At 37.4% G+C, this 20,754-nt stretch overlaps 1 long non-coding RNA gene across 2 annotated transcripts; it reads left to right on the top strand.

Moving 5' to 3' along the window:
• The first annotated feature begins 2,261 nt into the window (after positions 1 to 2,261).
• On the top strand, positions 2,262 to 19,379 carry LOC142181937 (uncharacterized). 2 transcript variants are annotated; one of them, XR_012710824.1, is made up of 3 exons: positions 2,262 to 2,867; positions 4,328 to 4,444; positions 18,814 to 19,379. It is a non-coding gene; the product is annotated as an uncharacterized LOC142181937 (long non-coding RNA). The 2 variants fall into 2 exon arrangements; XR_012710823.1 differs by having other exon boundaries at positions 2,265 to 2,860.
• The last annotated feature ends 1,375 nt before the right edge of the window (positions 19,380 to 20,754 follow it).

Below are 20,754 nucleotides of genomic sequence, written 5' to 3'. Positions count from 1 at the left end.
AACGCTAAAGGTACGACGTCACTCCCTCATCGGCATCAGACGAAAAGTTCGACATGATTATAGAAGCAAAGAAGAATACCGGGAAGGGAGTTGGAAATGCAATGTAGTATAATGAAGCAGAGGAGAGAAAAGTTCTCGAGTGAAAAGTTTGGAGAATGTAAAATTCAAATTTTGTTGAATCCTTCCCTATTTATAAAGATTGAGGCACCAAATCTGAAACAGTTTGTCATAATTGGCACCAAGTCCGAACGATCTGTCATAATTGGCACCAAGCCCGATACGATTCATCATAATTGGCACCAGAATCGAAATGGCAAAACCAATCAAAGGTCACGTGCGAATCGACCTAATGTGCTGGGAACCAGCATCATCATGATGCATGATGTCATGACGTCACTCCTTCTCTTGGACTAGATGGTTCCAACAAATCACCCAGAAAATATAAGGGATTTGAAATGTGTTGCCCCTAAAGAGCCATGTCACCGACTCGTTATAACGATCACGTCCGATATTATCTGTTCATCAAGCTCGATCATAAATACAACTAGGAATGACATTTTTAGCTCATTGAACTTACCCACGACGACTAATTCAACGAGCGGAGGGACTAACTGTATGAGCCAAAAATTATCCTAGTTATGTGAGGGCCACATCAATACTAAGAGAGCCTTCGAAGGCTACCATGCATCGTCGATATGATTTCAACAAAAGACGAAGGCGATGGGCGAAGTGATTTGGCAAAGGATGAAGGCGAGGTCGAGGAGTCAACAGAGATCGAAGTCGAGGACGAGTACTCTCCTTAACAGAGCAGTAATGACTAGTTTTAAGGATAACACTGTAAAGATAATATTCCTAGAACCTGTACTATTAGGGTTTTGTGGCCTACATTCCCTTATAAATAGAAAGATATGCAGTTATAGGGGAGGACAGGACACTCATTGAAAAGAATAACATATTGACATTCTCTAGACTCTTGCTTTATTACATACACACAAAGTACATCTTTTCTTGAAATCTTTGTCTAACTTTTCTCCCACGATCCAAGGAAAGCCCGAATATTTAAAGGCTCATCAATCATTTATCATTGTCAAAAGGAATATCTTAGGATTTCATCCCTTTTCGGTTATCTCACTTGCATTTATTTATATAAATGCCATTATTTTTATTTATTACTATTGAATATTATCTCCTTAGTTCTTGGGTCATTAAATACTGTTGGTGTTACATATTTATTGATATTTGACGAAACTAGTGACATTTCATCACGAAATCGGTTAAACGACCTTTTGAATATTAATATTGGCTAAGATTAACTTTACTCTATTAGAACATTTAATTGTTTAAACCTAAATCTAAATGTTAGGGTCAAACACTAAATACCTCTAACTATCATGACATTAGTAAGCCGTGCCTCAATTTTCATTTTTAGGGTACTATTTTTGTAACTCAGAATAAGTACATACCTTGTTTGACACAATATTAGACACTTTACTGATCATATTTTATTTTGGCAACACCTTAATTACCAATAATACATTTTGTATAGTTATAGACTATATCTTAGGGCAGTTAATTTCGTAGAAACAGTGGCAAAGGAACTTCAAGAGCTAGCTTCTCCGATGGATAAATCTCTGTGTTAAAAAAGTAACTTTGCGCCAAAAAAGATGAAGGAGCATTTGACATCTTCCACATTTGGTGTGAAGGGCCAAGAATTGCTCATTCCTTATCCTCTCCATTTTTTGTTGGTATCAATGGGAACAACAACTCATACTAATAACTAAAGAGCATTAGTTATTGTCATTCACATCTTTGAAACATCAAATTATCAAAAAGTTGGCAGCATACAATAGCAGTGCGCGTCATTATAGTTTTGAAAGAATATGTCAACTAGCTTTGCAGCTTGGTGAAAAGTTTTAAGCAGAGATCCACTTCTTTATTACTTGATCACAGTTTAATTTTTGCATATTGACTTAGCCTTGCTAGCGACAAATTCAGGATTTAAAGAGGATGAATGCACTTATGTGAAAAGGTGTTTTAGAATTTATATTTGACGGATTTAATTTTAATCTTTTATCATAAACTAACTACATTTTTGAAATTACAGTTTTAAAATTATGTTCTTTTTGAAATTCTAATAATTTTCTTTCATATATATATATATATACTCCCTGTCAAAAATAAGACCGAACGGAGCAAGATTTGAACATAATTTCACTTGTAGAGATGTATTCAATAATAATTGTACCATATATCCTTCTCGGACCCTAGATTTAGTTTTATCATGGTTAATGTCATTGAATAGGCATGTCGCCCAATTAATCCTTGTCCAAAATGAATAATCCAAATGAGCACAAAAAATACCATTACACCTTGCAAAAGAAAGAAGAGAAAAAAGGTCAATATACTGTACACCACAATTCTGAGTTCCTAATCTTACATATCGTCATTTACATGGAGCCAAAAACCAACCCCACAATAACCGGCGCCAGCCGACAACAATACACAACAGCCATATATCAAACATCAAATGAATTTTCAAAAAAAGGCTATCTATGTCAATCGGAAAATTAAAAAACAATCAATAGTGAAGAAACTACACACCCACACCCAGAAAACTGAAAAGGAACAGCCAAGGCTTAGGTGCATAATGTTACAGGCATGCTCCGCCGATTTCTCCTACAATCATTGGGAATTTGGGACGGTAATGGAAGCTGATTCCAGAAGTTTTTGTGCCAAAGAGAGTTGATCCATCAACTGGACGACACGTGTCCTGTAGGACCGAACCTGATCGATGTACAGGCTCAAATGGATTTGTGAGGAATATTGTTGAGTTACAGGACCCCAAAATGAGCATGTCCAGGTTCAATGTATCTACCACCCTTCAGTTTTATTTTTTTTTTAATTTCTTTTTTAACTTGATTTTTTTGGTTTCTAATTTTAAACCATTAGTTAATTCAGGAGCTTATTAGGTCCTGTTAGAGGAATACGTCCACGCTCAATGTATCTAGCACCCTCAAGCATTTTTGGTTTGTACACTATTTTTTGGGTTTCTAATTTTAAACTATCAATTAATCCAGGGACTTATTAGGTAATATGATGATTTCATCCTTATTATCTACATCTAAGATCTTCGTACAAATACGAAATCATTAGAATTTGTTTTAAAAAAAATTCCTCTCCCGTAAAAAGTCAGTTAACACTCTTCTATAGGAGCAATTATTGGGATATACTATTAACCATGTTGTTTAGATATAATATTATATTTTATTTTTTATGGAACAATTGTTTATTTAATTTATTCAATTCAATAAAGCACTATTTTAAATAGATCATTTGTTATATGTGTGTCCTTTTAGGTATGTAGTAGACAATTTAGTGTATGGAGTCTTAGCTCATGCACAGAAGATTAAATTGTTGGTTCTCATAATTAATAAGCTATATTCACAATCAAAGATGTTGTTGGACAAAATATCTTGATGATTGTAGCACAAGATTATCAAATAATTTGTCTTGATTATGGGAGTAGTTTTACTCCATCTTCTTGAGCTAGTATACTCAGTGTATATTGAACGGACCAAGTAGAGAAAAGATATTTTTGTACCGAATATATAAAATATTTTCTCTAATTCATTAAATGAGCTTATGCTCCTAATCTTGATATAATTATTATGATCAATATAATTTGTTTATTGTTTTGATTTATCAAAAGATACGACTCTATTTAGAGTTAGTATATGCCTAATAGATTGGACAATAATGAATAACATTTGTGAATAATAATTAGTTGATAGAATCCATGACTCGATTTTGGGTTTGATGATACCCCTTTATGTAAGCTTATAAGTTTTCATGTGAAAACCTGGCCGGTGGATTTTGTATCAGTCACATGAAATAGTTTAAGCGGAATTATAAAGGATTTAATTAGTTAATTGCATTAAATTTTCAGTGATTTAGTTTAATTAACTGGTATTTGAAATCTTAACGTGGGGAGTTAAAATAAGTGTTAATGAATTTTCGAAATTCATATTGAGGAGTTCAATTGCAGTTTTCTAGTGGAATAAATTATAATTAATTATAGTAAGAATTAATTCATGCTAATTTCGAATTAATACTATAATTAGTAGCCTCTTATTATTTCTGTGGTCCCTGCTATACCTAGTAAAAACTTGGGCAGACTTGGGTAAAAAGTAGCTTGGGAGAAAAATTATCCTTTTGAGTTAGAGTAGGATTGTACTTGCAGAATCCTACACGTTTTTGAGCCTCTATTATGGCTTAATTTCGGGTCTATTAAAGGAAGACTAATTTTACCTAATAACTTACCTTTCAGTTGTATTGTTCTTGCCAACCCAATAGCAAAATCGTCCAAGGTTTTACTAGGCAAATAGCAGAAGACTGCAGCCCTGAATTCTTGTTGTTTGGAAGGTTTCTGCAACTACTTCAAGAGGTTAGTGCTTCTAATCTCGTTATTATTGCGTTGTCTAGTTTACATGTATTTGATGCCTGGGTTGTATGCTTGCTTCCGCTGCGCATGGTCTACAACAATAGGATTAAAAAAACTTAAAAAATAAGAGGAGTAAATACGGTTCCTTATTTCTCTAAAATGCTTAATATTCTAGACTTAATTTAAGTTTTTTAAAATAATTACTCCCTCTGTTCCAGTTTATGTGAACCTATTTCCTTTTTGGTCCGTTCCAAAAAGAATGATCCCTTTCTAAATTTGGTAATAATTTAGCTTAAACTAACCATTATACCCTTATGAGAAGCTTTTATAACCACACAAATACTCTGAGTCCCTTTTTGACTTGTTTAGGACCATAAATTCCAAAAGTCTTCATTTTTTCTTAAACCATGTGCCCAGTCAAATAAGTTCACATAAATTGGAACAGAGGGAGTAATATTTGGTAGGGGTGGGCATCGGTCAATTCGGTTCAGTTATGAATGTTATCGGTTTAGCATATCGGTTATCGGTTTGATAAATCGATAACCGAACAGATAAGATATCAGTTATCGGGTATCGCTTAATCGGTTATCGATCATTTTGATTTGGTTATCGATTTACCCGATAAGATAACTCAATCTACAGTTAAACAAAAAAGAAAACACAATCACTGAAGTTAAGCAAAAATGAGAAGAATTCACATATAGTATACTACCCATTTATGCGTTTTGTCCAATGGCCACAACTGGAATAGTACTAATTCTTCAAGAAGAGTTGTCAAATACATTAATAATAATACAAAGTTGTAGCAACCTCACCTTAAAATTAACAAGTCCAAGCATATAGTACTAACAGTTCAAATTCAAGTTAACAAGACAACAACTACTCAATCCTTATAGGCTTCACAAAAAAATTAGTGGATACATACTTTTCAAACTGCAGCAATTCCCACAAAATGTGCCAAGGCTTTAGCTGCCTCCCCGATATGATAACAATAATAGTTGATTTAGAATAATTATTTCACACAAGACATGCACTTCCACAAGCGTTGAAGCCCTCAATAGTCCATGATAAACTGGATGTTGTTTGTCAAATGCCTAAGACAGAATAGCCTAAATGACACTTATACTTGTGCCACTTTGTCATCCCGGTCCCCAAACTTTATGAAATTTCATCTAGACACCTCTACTCGTTCAAAAGTAATATTTTAAACCCTTCTGACCGTGTGTGTTCCTCAATCGTCTCACTGTATTATCCATGTCATATAAAAATATTCCATGTCATTATTTTTATTCACAAAAACTATTTTAGGAAAAGAAAAAGTTAAATCATAAAGTTTTCTCTCACAAACACATTCATGCCTTTCTCTTTCTGAAAATCAGCCATTAGGAGGGACTGAGTTTCCTTGATTCAAGAAATGCATGTGGGAAGTTACAATTTGAGAGGATTGAGGGAATCAAACCCAGATTAGAAGTTCTGGAGGAGCATACCGGAAGAAGACAAGGCAAAAACATCTGGCGAATCAAAAGAATCTGGGCCAAGATTAGCCCACTTGAGCTTCCATGCCCATCCCACTAACACCCCAACAAGAACAACAATCCATATGAACCCCACAAACATCACTAGCTCTAACAATACCTCCCCAAAACTAAGTCTTTCTAAAATCTCAAGCACAGCCGCTACCAAAACCATAATAACAAGCAAAAAAAAAAGATACAATCCCCCATACCACCTTTGAGCACGGCGTCAAAAAAAAGGAAAAGATGAGAGGAGAAAGGGGTAGAAGGAAAAGAAAACTGGAGATTGGAAGACGCTTGAATGCTTCTGGGCGTTAACCCCCTATTATTATTTTTTTATTTTTTATTTTTTGGTATTTTTAATTTGAATCATAAACTTTTACTCATTTCTTAAAGCGTGTAGTCACGCATTTTATCCAACTCAGCAAAGCAAATGCCACATAGGCTTGGTCTATGGTCAGAAGGGTTTAAAATATTACTTTTGAACGAGTAGAGGTGTCTAGATGAAACTTCATTAAGTTTGGGGACCGTGATGATAAGTGACACAAGTATAAATGCCATTTAGGTTATCCTGCCAATGCCTAACCTGAAAAAAGAAACCATAGAGCAATCCTTATATGAATATGAATTTAGTTATAGAAATTAAAAAGCCTAATGTATAAGATTAAAGACTTAAGCTAGGAGTAACTTGTATGGTCTATGAAGAATGAAGATGAAGCAACAAAGAGTGTGGCTGAGAAAGAATAGGAGAGAATGAACTCAAGTCCTAGCATATGTATATACTTAAGGGTAAAGTCATAATTTTATTAATTCTTATAGGGTTATCGGTTAACCCATTAACAAAATTGGCAAATCGAGGCCCAAACCGATAACCCAATAGTGAAAAATTTCTAAACCGTTCGAACCGTTACGTAACCCGATACGGACAATCCAATAAATAATTAACGGTTCAGGTTATCGATTTTACCCGATATATGCCCTGCCCTAATATTTGGAATGGAGGAAGGAAGTTTTGTTCCAGCATGACATGACTTGTCTACGTTTTGCTGCGTCATTGGATGTGAAAACAATAAGAAAATAGAAACCGGAACCAAAATGTGGTTCTTTTTGACTCAAAATACGGAAATAAGTGTTAAAAAAAGTTACCAAACTATATATAACGCCACAAAAAGTGGCGCTATACTGTAATGGTAACTGCACCGTTACTGTATAGCGCCACTTTTTGTGGCGCTATATTAATTAAAAGCTGACGCATCTTACATAGCGCCACTATTAATGGCGCTATACCCCTTATTAAAAAACTCTCCGTCTTCTTCTTTTTCGTTTCATTCTAACTCCATTATTTTACTCCCTCTTGGTCCCCCCCCCCCCCAATTTCTGATCGATTCTGCCCCATTTAAAAAAAAAATATTTGGGTCCCCCCGGCACATAAAAGTTGAAGATTGGTGGTCCCACAGTCGAGTAGAACTTCGTATTATTGTGGATTCACTCTTTCGGAGTCAAAATTTCGATTTATTTACTTTCCGAAAATTCTAAATCGAGGTATTTCGATTTATTTTAAGTTGAAACTTTTATAACAATGCATATTACTTGATTTGTATGTGTTCTATTTCGTTTGTGTTTATTTTTTCCGAAACTAGCATGTTAAATTTTATCCGAATTTAATTTTAGTGTTGTATAAAAATATATAAATTAGTCTAAAAAATGTGTTTGTTAATATCCTCATGTATATTTATGTGTTTTTATGCCGTTTAGTTTAGATTATTTTTTAGCATAGTAAAATGTAGACCTTTTTAGCGTAGTAAAACGTAGACCCTTTTAGTGTAGTAAAATTTAGAGCCTTGTAGCGTAGTATTGTGTAGTATTTTAGCTTAGAATTCATTTTGTTTAATTATCTTATATTGTGCCACTGAGCCTCTAAATATCTAGCCCGGAACCAATAGGTATGTATATAAAATTATATATATATATATATATATATATATATAATTTTTACAATTAAGTTATTAAAAAATATGAATAAAAATTATAAAAAAAACATAAAATTATTAATGATAGTTTGGTACCACTGGGCCTCAGAAAATCTAGCACGAAACCCATAATTATAAAAATTATATATATATATATATATTTTACAATTAATTTATTAAAAAATATGAATAAAAATTATAAAAAAAACATAAAATTATTAATGATAGTTTGGTACCACTGGGCCTCAGAAAATCTAGCACGAAACCCATAATTATAAAAATTATATATATATATATATATATATATATATATATATATATATATATATATATATATATATATATATATATATATATATATATATATATATATATATATATATATATATATATATATATATATATATATATATATATATATATATATATATATATATATTATAAAAAAAAACATAAAATTATTAATGATAGTTTGGTACCACTGGGCTTCAGAAAATCTAGCACGAAACCCATAATTATAAAAATTATATATATATAATTTTTACAATTAAGTTATTAAAAAATATGAATAAAAATTATAAAAAAAAACATAAAATTATTAATGATAGTTTGGTACCACTGGGCCTCAGAAAATCTAGCACGAAACCCATAATTATAAAAATTCTATATATATATATATATATATATATATATATATATATATATATATATATATATATATATATAATTTTTACAATTAAGTTATTAAAAAATATGAATAAAAATTATAAAAATAAAATAAAATTATTAATGATAGTTTGGTACCACTGGGCCTCAGAAAATCTAGCCCGGAACCCATAAGTATATATATAATTTTTACAATTAAGTTGTTAAAAAATATGAATTTAAATTATAAAAAAACACATAATTATTAATGATAGTTATTAAAAATTATGAATTTACAGTTGACGGCATGGATGCACCTATACATCCCGGCCCTCGGACGTCGGAGCTACTACCCCTACAGCCCCAGCATAGATCCGAGCATATATGGGGGGAGAGTTGCTTACGCAGACTTTTCGGGGCAGGAGAGTGGATTTATTGTGGGAGTTTTTGACTCCTCCCCGCGTTCTACATCCCCGTGTGGTCCATCACCTGGAGGAGATGGGATTATATAGGATCATTAGCATTGGCCGGATACAGCTCGACTATGCTTTGATCACGACGTTGATTGAGCGGTGGCGACCTTACGCAGACTGTAATGCACTCTTTGATTTTATACCTTATGGACGCTTCGATGTGCGGAATAAGTACAAGAGATATCAAGTAAATATCCAAGTTGAAGTGATTCTCGTTGAAAGTGTCCATTTCGCATGTGTGGGTGGGAATATATTTACCCATTTTTCACATACCTGTCTTCTTCTTCGACGCAAGCAACATCCAATTACATGGCCAAAACCACCTGCGGCAAATAGCCTTGTATACCGTCGGACTTGACTCCGATACCTGCATCTCACGATACTCTTTAACATTGTGCATTTTACAAGCCCTGCTTACGTGTGCTTTATCAGGAAAAAACATCCCCTTTGCAAGCACCGTTGGTCTAGACTCATCCCACATTGCTGTCCGGATTTCATCAAAATCCCTTGTGAGAGCTTCCACATCCGGCACGGCTGGCAAGTTATCAATATAAGGAATCTCCCTTGAATGAAACGACACTTCATACTCGTACACTTTTCGTCTATGGGGGGCTCTCTTCAAATCAGGTCATTCCTCCTCGTCCTCTTCATCACCATTTCCACGAGCAAATGGTGTCTCATCTCCCGATTCATCGGCATTGATATCGTAATCGTTGTTCTCTTCCTAACTCTGTGCATCTGCCAGATCCTGATGTAATACGTCGTTTTCGGGCAATTGAGTGAGTACGGGTAGTTCAACTTGCTCGTTTTCACTGCACATTTCAACAAAAATATAAGCTACTAAATTAATAAATGCTTTACATATGGCTATATCATTTCACTTACAAGTCGTAATGTGATGACATTCCATGATGGACGTTTTCAGTTAGGTGATGACTACCGGATGGGCCACTTGTAAAATTCATATCCGGCCGGTACCCCCTATTAAATAAATTAGCGTTAAAATTAATTCAATACGCCAAAAATATACATAATTAACACAAATGAAAATTGAAGTTTACCACTCTTCTTGTGAATTATGGAAAGCAGGGTATAAATTATTTTCTCGCTGCTCATTCGCCGACGGTGATAAATTTAAATCAAGAAAAAATCTTTCATCCGGAACATGTCCGGCAAAAACTGATCCAGAATAACCACCCGATGACTGGGAGTTATCTCTACTACGCACAACCTCGTTTTTTGGAACGTCTTCGACCTTCACGTACATCTCCAACATTGTGATTACAAGAAATTCCCGGCATTCGTCCGGAGTCCTCAAGAAATCACTCAAAGTGTCATCATCGTCGATGTTAAACTCTGAGTAAAAAGCAACCCCTTGCGGCGTAACGGAATACGGATATCTTCCGGTTACTTTGAGTATCACTGAACGTTTTCTCACACTCATTTTTTTGCATAACAACGATATTAATGTTTCGTACTCCATTGAAAGTGGCAATTTAACATTACACTTAGCAGGTAAACTGTAGCCCACAGAGTTATTCTCCATCACAACCTCACCCCCCAATATAATGATACTCTTATTCTACGTTCTTCAGACATAATGAAAAAATGCTGGAGAATTTAACAACAATAGAAACCAACAAGAGTTAAAAAAAAATTTGAATGAAGTTGTGGCGATTCTACGATGTTTATATAGGAAATGGCTAGCCGGAGAGGTTTTTTTGTATATAGCGCCACAAAAAGTGGCTTTATACGCTTTTGAATTATTGAACCCAGAAATTATTGGTGGGATCAGGTAATAAGGGGTATAGCGTCATTAATAGTGGCGTTATATAAGATGTGTCAGCCTTTAATTAATATAGCGCCACAAAAAGTGGCACTATACAGTAACGGTGCAGTTACCATTACAGTATAGCGCCACTTTTTGTGGCGTTATATATAGTTTGGTAACTTTTTTTAACACTTATTTCCGTATTTTGAGTCAAAAAGAACCACATTTTGGTTTCAGACTCTTTAATAGTTTGAGCAATATGATTGACTTAAATTTGTCGACTGTTATTTTATGTCATTTTTTAATTGCGATGTTGAGGGTCGGCCGTGTCCTTTCCAGACTTATTTTCCCTATTGCCTCCAATTTATTTTATTTATATTCAGTGACGAAGAAGAACAAACAAAAGAAGAACACAGAGAAACGTGAATTTCTAGGTATTTGACTTTTATTTTTATATAAAATTAAACCCACCTCTTTATGTTGCCATTGTCATCGTCGGCATTTTGGATGTCGTTTGGACGACTTCTTGCTAATATTTTACAAAGGAATAGACTTGGTTCTAAGTTGAAGAAAATTTAGACTATCTAATTAGGATGTATTTTTCTCCTGAAAATAAAAAATAAAATTAATAACAGTCCAAAGTTGCATTTGAATTCTTGCCCCCTAATTACATATTAGGAGTTGCAATAAAAAGAAAATAGAAAAAATCTTGCCCGGTCTCTTGGCTTTCTCAAATCACAGAAGAACCCCTTCTTGCTCTTAAAAAATAAAAAAAAATTAAGGTCTGTTAGCTTCAGGGACTGAAATCACACATCTTTTTCGATCAAATATCAAATTAAATGCTAAGATGAACAGCACGAGGATTAAAACTGGAAAAGTGCATTATCTTTCGAACCAAAACAATTGTTTGTTCCCCTTTATCCTTTTGATAAAGTAAAACAGAAAATAACCAATTGTGTTCTCTCTATTAAGATTTACTAAGGTACACGTAATCTATCAATACCATTTTAATTTTTTTTATCTTAAGAGTTACTCCTATGTACTGATTAAACCACCGTCACCTCCAACTGATAAGTATGAGATTCGAGCTAAGGTTTTAAAAAAAAAAATGGTACTCCTATTTGGGACAAAATAAAAGATTAGCATAGGAACTTCAATGCCAAGCAACAATTAGGCATGTAACTAGAGTAGACCGGACAGACATCATAATCATTTAATTAGCAAATATTTACATAAACAGCGCACTTAAAGAATAATTGCGCTGCAGGTAATTCTATATAATAAACTTAACTGAGGCTGCAAGATTTTTTTTTAAAATTCTCTATCGGGATCGGGGTAGGGGAAGGGGAAACGGGGGAAAGGATTACAAGGTGGAGAATCGAGCTCTCATCAAAGGATAAAGTTCAGGTAGCCAATCAACCGAGCTACAAACATTCTCCGGGCTTAGGGTTTTCAAATTCAATTATTTTCTTGTGGTATGATGCTGCATCTGCGTCTGGTTACTAATACTCCATTCATCATATTTTATGTGTTGCACTTTGGCTGGACATGAAATTTAAGAAACAAATAAGATTTTTCTAATTTAAGATTTAAAATAAGTCATAAATAATTGTGTAATTATGCATCATCTTATTAAGAAATTGTTGCAAGATCCGATGGTCAGTATAAATCTCACAAGGCACACCGTATAAATAATGGCGCCAGATCTTCAGGGTGTGAACAATGGCAGCTAACTCAAGGTCATGGACCGGATAATTCTTCTCATGTACCTTCAACTGTCTGGACGCGTAGGCAATCACTCTACCATCCTGCATCAACACCGCTTCGAGGCCAATACTCGAGGCATCACAATAAACTGTATAAGGCCCCAAACCTGTAGGCAGTATCAAAATTGGGGCTGTAGTCAAAGTTGTCTTGAGTTTCTAAAAGCTCGCCTTACACTCCTCTGTCCACTGGATCGGAGCACCCTTCTAGGCCAGTCTGGTCATAGGGGCTGCAATCGATGAAAACCCCTCAACAAAATGGCGGTAGTAACCCACCAAGCCAAGGAAACTGCAGATCTCTATAGCTGAGGATAGTCTGGGTCAACTCTGCACGGCCTCTATTTTCTTCGGATCCACCTGAATACCCTCACTCGACACCGCATGGCTTAGGAATGCCACTGAATCCAACCAAAGCTTACATTTCGAGAACTTAGCATATAACTTCTTTTCTCTTAGAGTCTGAAGCACAGTCCTCTGGTGCTGCTCATGATCTTTCCGACTCCAGGAATACACCAGAATATCATCAATAAAGACAATAACGAACGAGTCAAGATACGGCCGGAACACACTGTGCATCGAATGCATAAAGGCTACTGGGGCATTGGTCAGCCCAAATGACATAACAAGGAACTCGTTATGACCATACCGAGTCCTGAAAGCGGTCTTTGGGATATCTGGCTCCCGAATCTTCAACTTATGGTAACCTGAGTACAAATGAATCTTAGAAAACACCCATGCGTCCTGAAGTTGGTCAAACAGATCATCAATACGAGGCAGGGTATAACGGTTCTTCACTATAACATTGTTCAGCTGGCGATTGTCAATACACATACACATAGAATCCTTTTTCTTCACAAACAAGACAAGAGCACCCCAAGGTGATACACTGGGCCAAATAAAACCCTCATCAAGTAATTCCTGTAACTGATCCTTCCACTCCTTCAACTCAGGAGGAGCCATACGATACGAAGGAATAGAAATGGACTGAGTGCCCGGCAATAGATCAATGCCAAAATCAATATCTCTATCAGGCAGCATGCCTGGGAGATCAACTGGAAACACATCGAGAAAATCCCGTACTACGGGAACTGAATCAACTGAAGGGGTATCAATACTGACATTTCTCACATAAGCTAAATACGTGTCACACCACTTCTCAACCATATGTTGAGCTTTAAGAAAAGAAATAACTATACTGGAAGTGTGATCTAAAGTACCCCTCCACTCAACACGTGGTACACCTGGCATGGCCAGCGTCACGGTTTTGGCGTGACAATCAAGGATAGCATAATGGGGCGACAACTAGTCCATGCCCAAGATAATGTCAAAATCTACCATGCTGAGCAGCAATAAAACGGCTCTGGTCTGAAAACCACTAACATCAACCAAACACGACCGATAAATATGGTCCACAACAAGAGAATCTCCCACATGAGTAGAAACATAAATAGGGGAACTCAAAGAATCCCGAGGTACACCCAAATGCGGAGAAAAATAAGAAGACACATAAGAGTATGTGGAGCTTGGATCTAATAGAACCGATGCATCGCTGTGACAAACCAATATAATACATGTGATGACAGAATCGGAGGCAACAACCTCGGTACGGGTAGGAAGGGCATAGTATCTAGCCTGGCCTCCCCCTCTAGGGTGACCTCTACCTCCCCGACCTCCATCTCTGGCTGGCTGAGTAGGCGGGGTAGCAACTGGAGCTGTAACCATGGCTTGAGAACTCTGCGGGGCATGCTGTGGCTGAGAAGTCTGTGGAGGTGCACCCCTCCCCCATCTAGGACAATCCCTCACCATATGGCATGTGTCACCACACTCAAAACAAGCTTTAGGAGGACGTGGTGGCTGTGACTAGCTCGAGCCAAGTCTGCTGAACTGACCTCTGAAAGCACCCTGCAGAGGAGGCGCGCTAGATACCGGAGGTGCATAATAAGGCTCCTGAGGTCTAGGAGGAGACTCATATAACACCTACTATGATGACCTGCTGTTGGGGCACGGGCACCAGAGAAATGGCCCGACTCTCGAGACCTCTTGGCCTCCCTCTCCTCTCTCTCCCTAGCATGCATACCCTCAATCCTCCTAGCTATGCTCACCACCTGCTGATAAGAAATATCCATCTCCAACTCACGAGCCATGCTAGACCTAATGCTGGCAATAAGGCCCTCAATAAACCAGCGAACCCTCTCGCGAATAGTAGAAACCAAGGATGGTGCATGCCTAGCCAAACTGGTGTAACAGACAGTATACTCCGAGACAGTCATAGCACCCTAGCACAAATGCTCAAACTCTATGCGCCATGCGTCTCTGAGGCTCTGAGGAACATACTCTCTCAAGAATAGATCTGAAAACTGAGTCCAAGTCAGTGAAGCAGCCTCATCCGGACTGTCTAACTCATAGGTGCGCCACCACTCATATGCGGCTCCTCAAATCTAGATAGTGAAGGAAACCCCGCTCGATCCTGATATACCCATGGTATGGAGAATGTGGTAGCACTCATCTAGAAATCCCAGAGCACCATTCGATGCTAGACCACTGAAAATAAGAGGCTTGTACTTCTTGAACCTCTCAAGCCTCAGCTGCTCATCCTCAGAAGCCACTACCCTGTCCTCGGGCTGATCTCGGACTGCAGGCTGTATAGGAATAATCTCAGGGACCTGCTTAACATGCACTCGCTGCTCAGGAGTGCGGGCGACGAGGAGTCTCTACTCCTCCCCCGGCCTGAGACGTCGCTGCAACAAGGGGAAGCAACCCTACCTGAGCCAAAGTGGTGTACATGCTCATGAATTGTGCCAGAGTCTCCTGAAGAGCTGGAGTAGTGGTAGCAGTAGGCATATCAGGTGCCTGGACTCCGACTGGAACTGTTAGTGGTACCTCGGCAGCAGCTCACGCATGTGCTCTGGCTGCACCATGTGCGCATCCTCGGCCTCTACCCCGGCCTTGGCCTCTAATGGCTGTAGTAGGGGCGCGGGCGCCTGATCATCTCGGGTAGCGCATTTCCTCACCATTTGCAAGAGAATAGAAGACAGAAGTTTAGAATTGTGATATCAAAATCTCGTACAACAAGGAAATCAAATGAAGTGGAACTTTCCTAACGGTTACATAGTCTCTCGTAGATAAGTACAGACGTCTCCATACTAATCAACGAGACTCTAATAAATCGGCTTGTGATCCATGACTCATATGAACCTAGAGCTCTGATACCAACTTGTTACGACCCCGGTTCGCCCTCTATGAACCATCGTGACGGCACCTAGTCTCTACGACTAGGTAAGCCTAAATTGTGGAAGATAAACCAAATTGTGGAAATTAAACGATTTAAAATAGAATTAGATTAATAAAATAGTGTTTAAAAGTGCCACTTGGCATACACAATATTTAACTCACAAACCGATACATACTTCCAAGACTCGGAAACCCATGAATCACAAGCTAAGGATATTACATAGTGCTTTAACTCCAGAATAGTCTAAAACAAGTAAATACAGAAGGGATGTAACTACAAGAGAGAATAGAGAGAGACGCCTCGGTCTGCTGACACTGTAGATATACCTCGAAGTCTTCGAAGGGTCGCCTCGCCTTAAGGATGGTAAGTCTGAGTCAAGATACATGGATTTGTACATGAAAAACATGCGTAGAAAGGGCATGAGTACACCACAGCGGTACTCAGTAAGTGCCAAGCCTAACCTCGATCGGGTAGTGACGAGGAAGGTCAGGGCCCTACTGAGGTTAAATAAAATATAAAGTTCAACAGTGTAGAACAGAACAGTATAATTAAGTACAACAATAAAAGTAACACAAGATATAAAGGGCAACAACAACTATTACACAGACAAGGTAAACACAGAAAGAAATATGGTTCAGCACCAAAATAACAATTGGGGATCTCCCAGGATACCGTCATGTAGTCCCAAATATACAAATCCAGTGGATCTCCCGGGATCTCGTCCCGTAGTCTAACTCATAGTGCGCAGGGATCTACCAGAATCCCATTCCGTAGTCCCAAATGTAAATACCAAGTACTAGGGGAATCTATTGGGTGCATTCCCATAGTTCCATATAACTGTGCAGGGGATCTACCGGAATCCCACATCCGTAATCCCAAAATAAACAGACAAGGGGGAGCTACCGAAATCCCACATCCGTAGTCCCAATGTAAATACACAGAAGTAACAAGAAAATATTTAGAAATGGAAATTTCATATTAAGGTAACAAGTAATTCTAGCCTAGCATGTTGCACAGAATTCAGGTAAGGCAGTGTGAGCAAGTAAAACAATTAAGTCACTTAGACATGCTTTCCTAAGCTAACAATAGGCTTAATAGTGCAAGTAATGAAAACAGGAAAGGAAACATACTAGTAATTACTTAATGAAAAACGGATTTCCAAAAATTAGCACAAGTACACACTCGTCACCTTACGCACAAGGCATTTCAATTACCAAATATACCAAATCCTAAGGGGAAGGTCCCCCACACAAGGTTAGACAAGCCACTTACCTCGAATCGGCTCAATAATCAATCCGAACCATGCTCTTGCCACGAGTACTCGACTCCAAGTAGCCCAAATCTATTCAATTCAATTGCATAACGTAAATAACACTTCAAGTAACTGATTCTACAAAGAAATTCTAAGTTAATACGCGAAATTAGGTAAAATAACCAAAATGCCCCTCAGGCCCACGTCTCGGAATCGGGTAATATTTATATTTTCAGAATCCTCATACTCTTATGAGTTTATGCATATCAAAATTATCCAAATCTAAGGTCAAATTCCCAATCAAAAGTCGAATTCTAAGTCTAAGAACTTTCTTCCAATTTTTTCCCAATTTTCATCTCCAATCCGAATTTAAATGATGAAACTAACTATAGATTGATGGAATATAACTAGAAAGGGTTAAAGAATTGTTACCCAATGATCTCCTTTTTAATTTCCTCTCAAAATCGCTCTCTCCCGAGCTCCAAATCGAATTTTCAACTTTTGAAACTAAACCTTTGAAATTTTCTATTTGTACCTAGCTGTTACCGCATCTGCAGTCCTGGGACCGCTTCTACAGTCCCGCTTTTTCGAAACAAGGGTCGCATCTGCGACTTCTCACTTAAAGCCATCTTCCGCATCTGCGACTCCCCGTCTGCAGATGCGGTACCGCTCCTGTAGAAATCCTACAGCTTCTGCGATCCCTGCTGTACTTCCCCATTTCCGCTTCTGCGGTAGATCCACCGCTTCCGCGGCTCCACACCTGCGGTCCCACACTCGCAAGTGCGGTTATGATAGGAAACAGCTTAAGTTGTAACTTCAAAACTCCAAAATCCTTTCGTCAACCAACTGAAATCATCCTGAGGTCCCTGAGACCTCAACCAAACCTACCTACATATCCCATAACTTCATTCAAACTTGTTCCAACCTTCGGAACTCTCAAAACAACACCAAAACACATATTTTTCATTGGATTCAAGCCTAAAAATCCTAAAAACTCTAAAAATACGTTTTCGATCAAAAAGTCTATCAAGCCCCGTCTGAATGACCTGAAATTTTGCACACACGTCACATTCAACACTATGGAGCTACTCCAACTTCCAGAATTCCATTTTGACCCTCGGATCAAAATCTCACTATCAGACCAGAAACTTCAAAATTCAACCTTTCAACATTTGAAGCCTAAATTAGCTACGAACCTCCAAAACACAATCTGAACACAACCCTAAGCCCGAAATCACCCAATGGAGCTTACAGAACCATTGGATTTCTATTCTGAGGTCGTCTTCACATTGTTCTAATTATGGTCAACTCTCCAACACTTAAGCTCTCTAGGGACTAAGTGTCCTAAAACTCTCCGAAACTCAAAACCGAACATCCCGACAAATCAAAATAGCAAAAATAAACACGGGGAAAGCAGTTAAAAGGGGATCGAGGAATTAAATTCTTAGGACAACTGGCCGAGTCATCACACGAGGACAATTTTCCAGTCTTCAGATATTTTACATATTTGTTTCTCCAATCCCAAGTCAAGCTTTTAAAGTTTATCTCGGCGTGACCTTCTTCCAATACCGATCTCATGAGTTGTACGACTGCTCCTGAGTTGAGCTCGTTGTTGTCGGCCAACAATCCTAAGTTTGTAAGGGCATTGATAAGTGGAAATTTTGTCTACTTATATGTGACTTTTAGCTTTTGTTTTAGTCCAAGAGCGTTTAATTTTGTTCCTGAAAACTGATGAAATATGCTTAATTGCAGGAATATCGAAAAATGTGCCTCTAAGATAAAATCCAACTCAAGAAGGAGTAATCTGAATTCAAGGACAAAAACTGACATATAAGCTTAAAGTGTGGAACACAGAATATCATCTGAGACCGCAGAATATGCAGAAAAACTTATCAGAGATCTGTGAAAAGTGTAGTCCGTACATGAAATGTGCCGCCACAGTAGACAAGAGCAAAAGTTTAGAGAACCTGCATATCAATTTCAGCAGAAGTGCGGACCGCAAAAGAGCGATGTGCAGCTGCACTCAGAAATGTGCGGACCATAGAAAGAGAGAGATGTAGTCGCAGTTCAGAATTGTGCGGCTGCAAGATTCCAATCCTATCTGGCTAAAGCAAAGTACGGACTGCACATGGAATTGTGCGGCCGCAGAACCTCTAAAAGGGTATTTTTGTTCGAAAATTCTAGCTCTGTATAAATAGAAGAGTTTCACTTTTTTAGATTAAGTTGGGACATCAGCAGCCATACTGGATGCTTTTTTTATCCTCTTTAGTAGTTTTTGCCATTTTGAGCTTTTTAAACATAGATTTTATTATTTAAATTATCAATATGGGTTTAATTATCATTTTCTTCTTTTATTTCTTCTATTTTAAGCATTAGTAGCTAGATTCCACTAGGATTGTGACCCAACCCTAGAGTGTAAACTTAATTGGTGTTTGATTTATTGCTTGTTTATGGTTGGATGTTTATTATTTAGCCTTGTTCATGCTTTTAATTGTAAAATTAAGGGTTGCAAACATTAGTTTATTCTTATTTGACTTGGTCTCTACTTGAGAAAGAGAGATTTAGTCTAGAAAAACTTGGCTAAAAAGAAATTGAGGGGAATCAAGAGATTGATAGTCCCAATTAAAGGGTTGAATCTAGAGATAGTAAAATCCGACTTGAGCTTTTTATCAACCTTTTTGTTCAATACCCATTTGAATTTGAGAAAGACAAATTGGGCAAAATCATTCTCTGTCCTAGAGGTATTGAGTGGGTACTCGAGTATTGATAGCTATAATACACCCTGACCAATAAAACAAGCTTTAAAGTTTATAACCCATTAGGCAAACACCTAGGTGAAGGTCATAGCCCTAGGTCTTTTACATCATTTTGAATAACAACAAAAACCAATTTCCTAGTTTCAATTCTTAGTTGGTAAACTTAGTTTAACTTAGACTTAGAAACAACCCAATTTTATGGATGTGCAATTTGAGATAATTCGAGCTCATTCACTATAATATATACTCCTAAGTCACAATCATAGCTCCTTGTGGAAAATCGACCCCAACTCCTTTTTGGGTATTACTATTGCATCAACCGTTTCACAACCTAAATAGAGGTGTGACTTGGACGAGATTAATTTTTGGCGTCGTTGGTGGATCGACCTCGCTGTTCTGATCTCGAGGTTTGTGTTGCAAGGTCCACACCTTGAACCGATGTAATGTTACCTGTAACTTATCCAGGTACCTTTGCATTCGTTCTTCACTGACCTCGAATGTTCCATTAACTTGGTTCACCACAAGGAGGGATCACACTTATCGTTGATCACCTCCGCCCCAAGCTTTGGGCCTATTTGAGACCTGCAATCATGGCCTCATTTTTTGCCTCGTTGTTAGTCAATTTCACAGTTCTAATAGATAGTCTAACTATATTGCCCGTAGGTGGCTTCAATACGATGCCAAGTCCAGACCCTTTTGCATTCGAGGCGCCATCCGTAAAGAGGATCCAAATTCTCAAAGGCGTCCATGAGTTTACAAACAACCCTCTTTCGACTTCGGGTATTAGGATCGGCATAAAGTCGGCCACAAAATTTGCCAAAATTTGAGATTTAATGGTTGTCCTGGGTCGATATTCAATATCGTACTCGCTGATTTCCACGACCTATTTGGCCAATCATCCCGAGAGTTCGGCTTTATGCATTATATTTTGCAATGG

Source organism: Nicotiana tabacum, chromosome 6, assembly GCF_000715075.1.
Source record: "Nicotiana tabacum cultivar K326 chromosome 6, ASM71507v2, whole genome shotgun sequence".
Taxonomy (NCBI): domain Eukaryota; kingdom Viridiplantae; phylum Streptophyta; class Magnoliopsida; order Solanales; family Solanaceae; genus Nicotiana; species Nicotiana tabacum.
The sequence above is the reverse complement of the archived record's forward strand: the minus strand, read 5'-3'. Positions and strand labels throughout refer to the sequence as shown.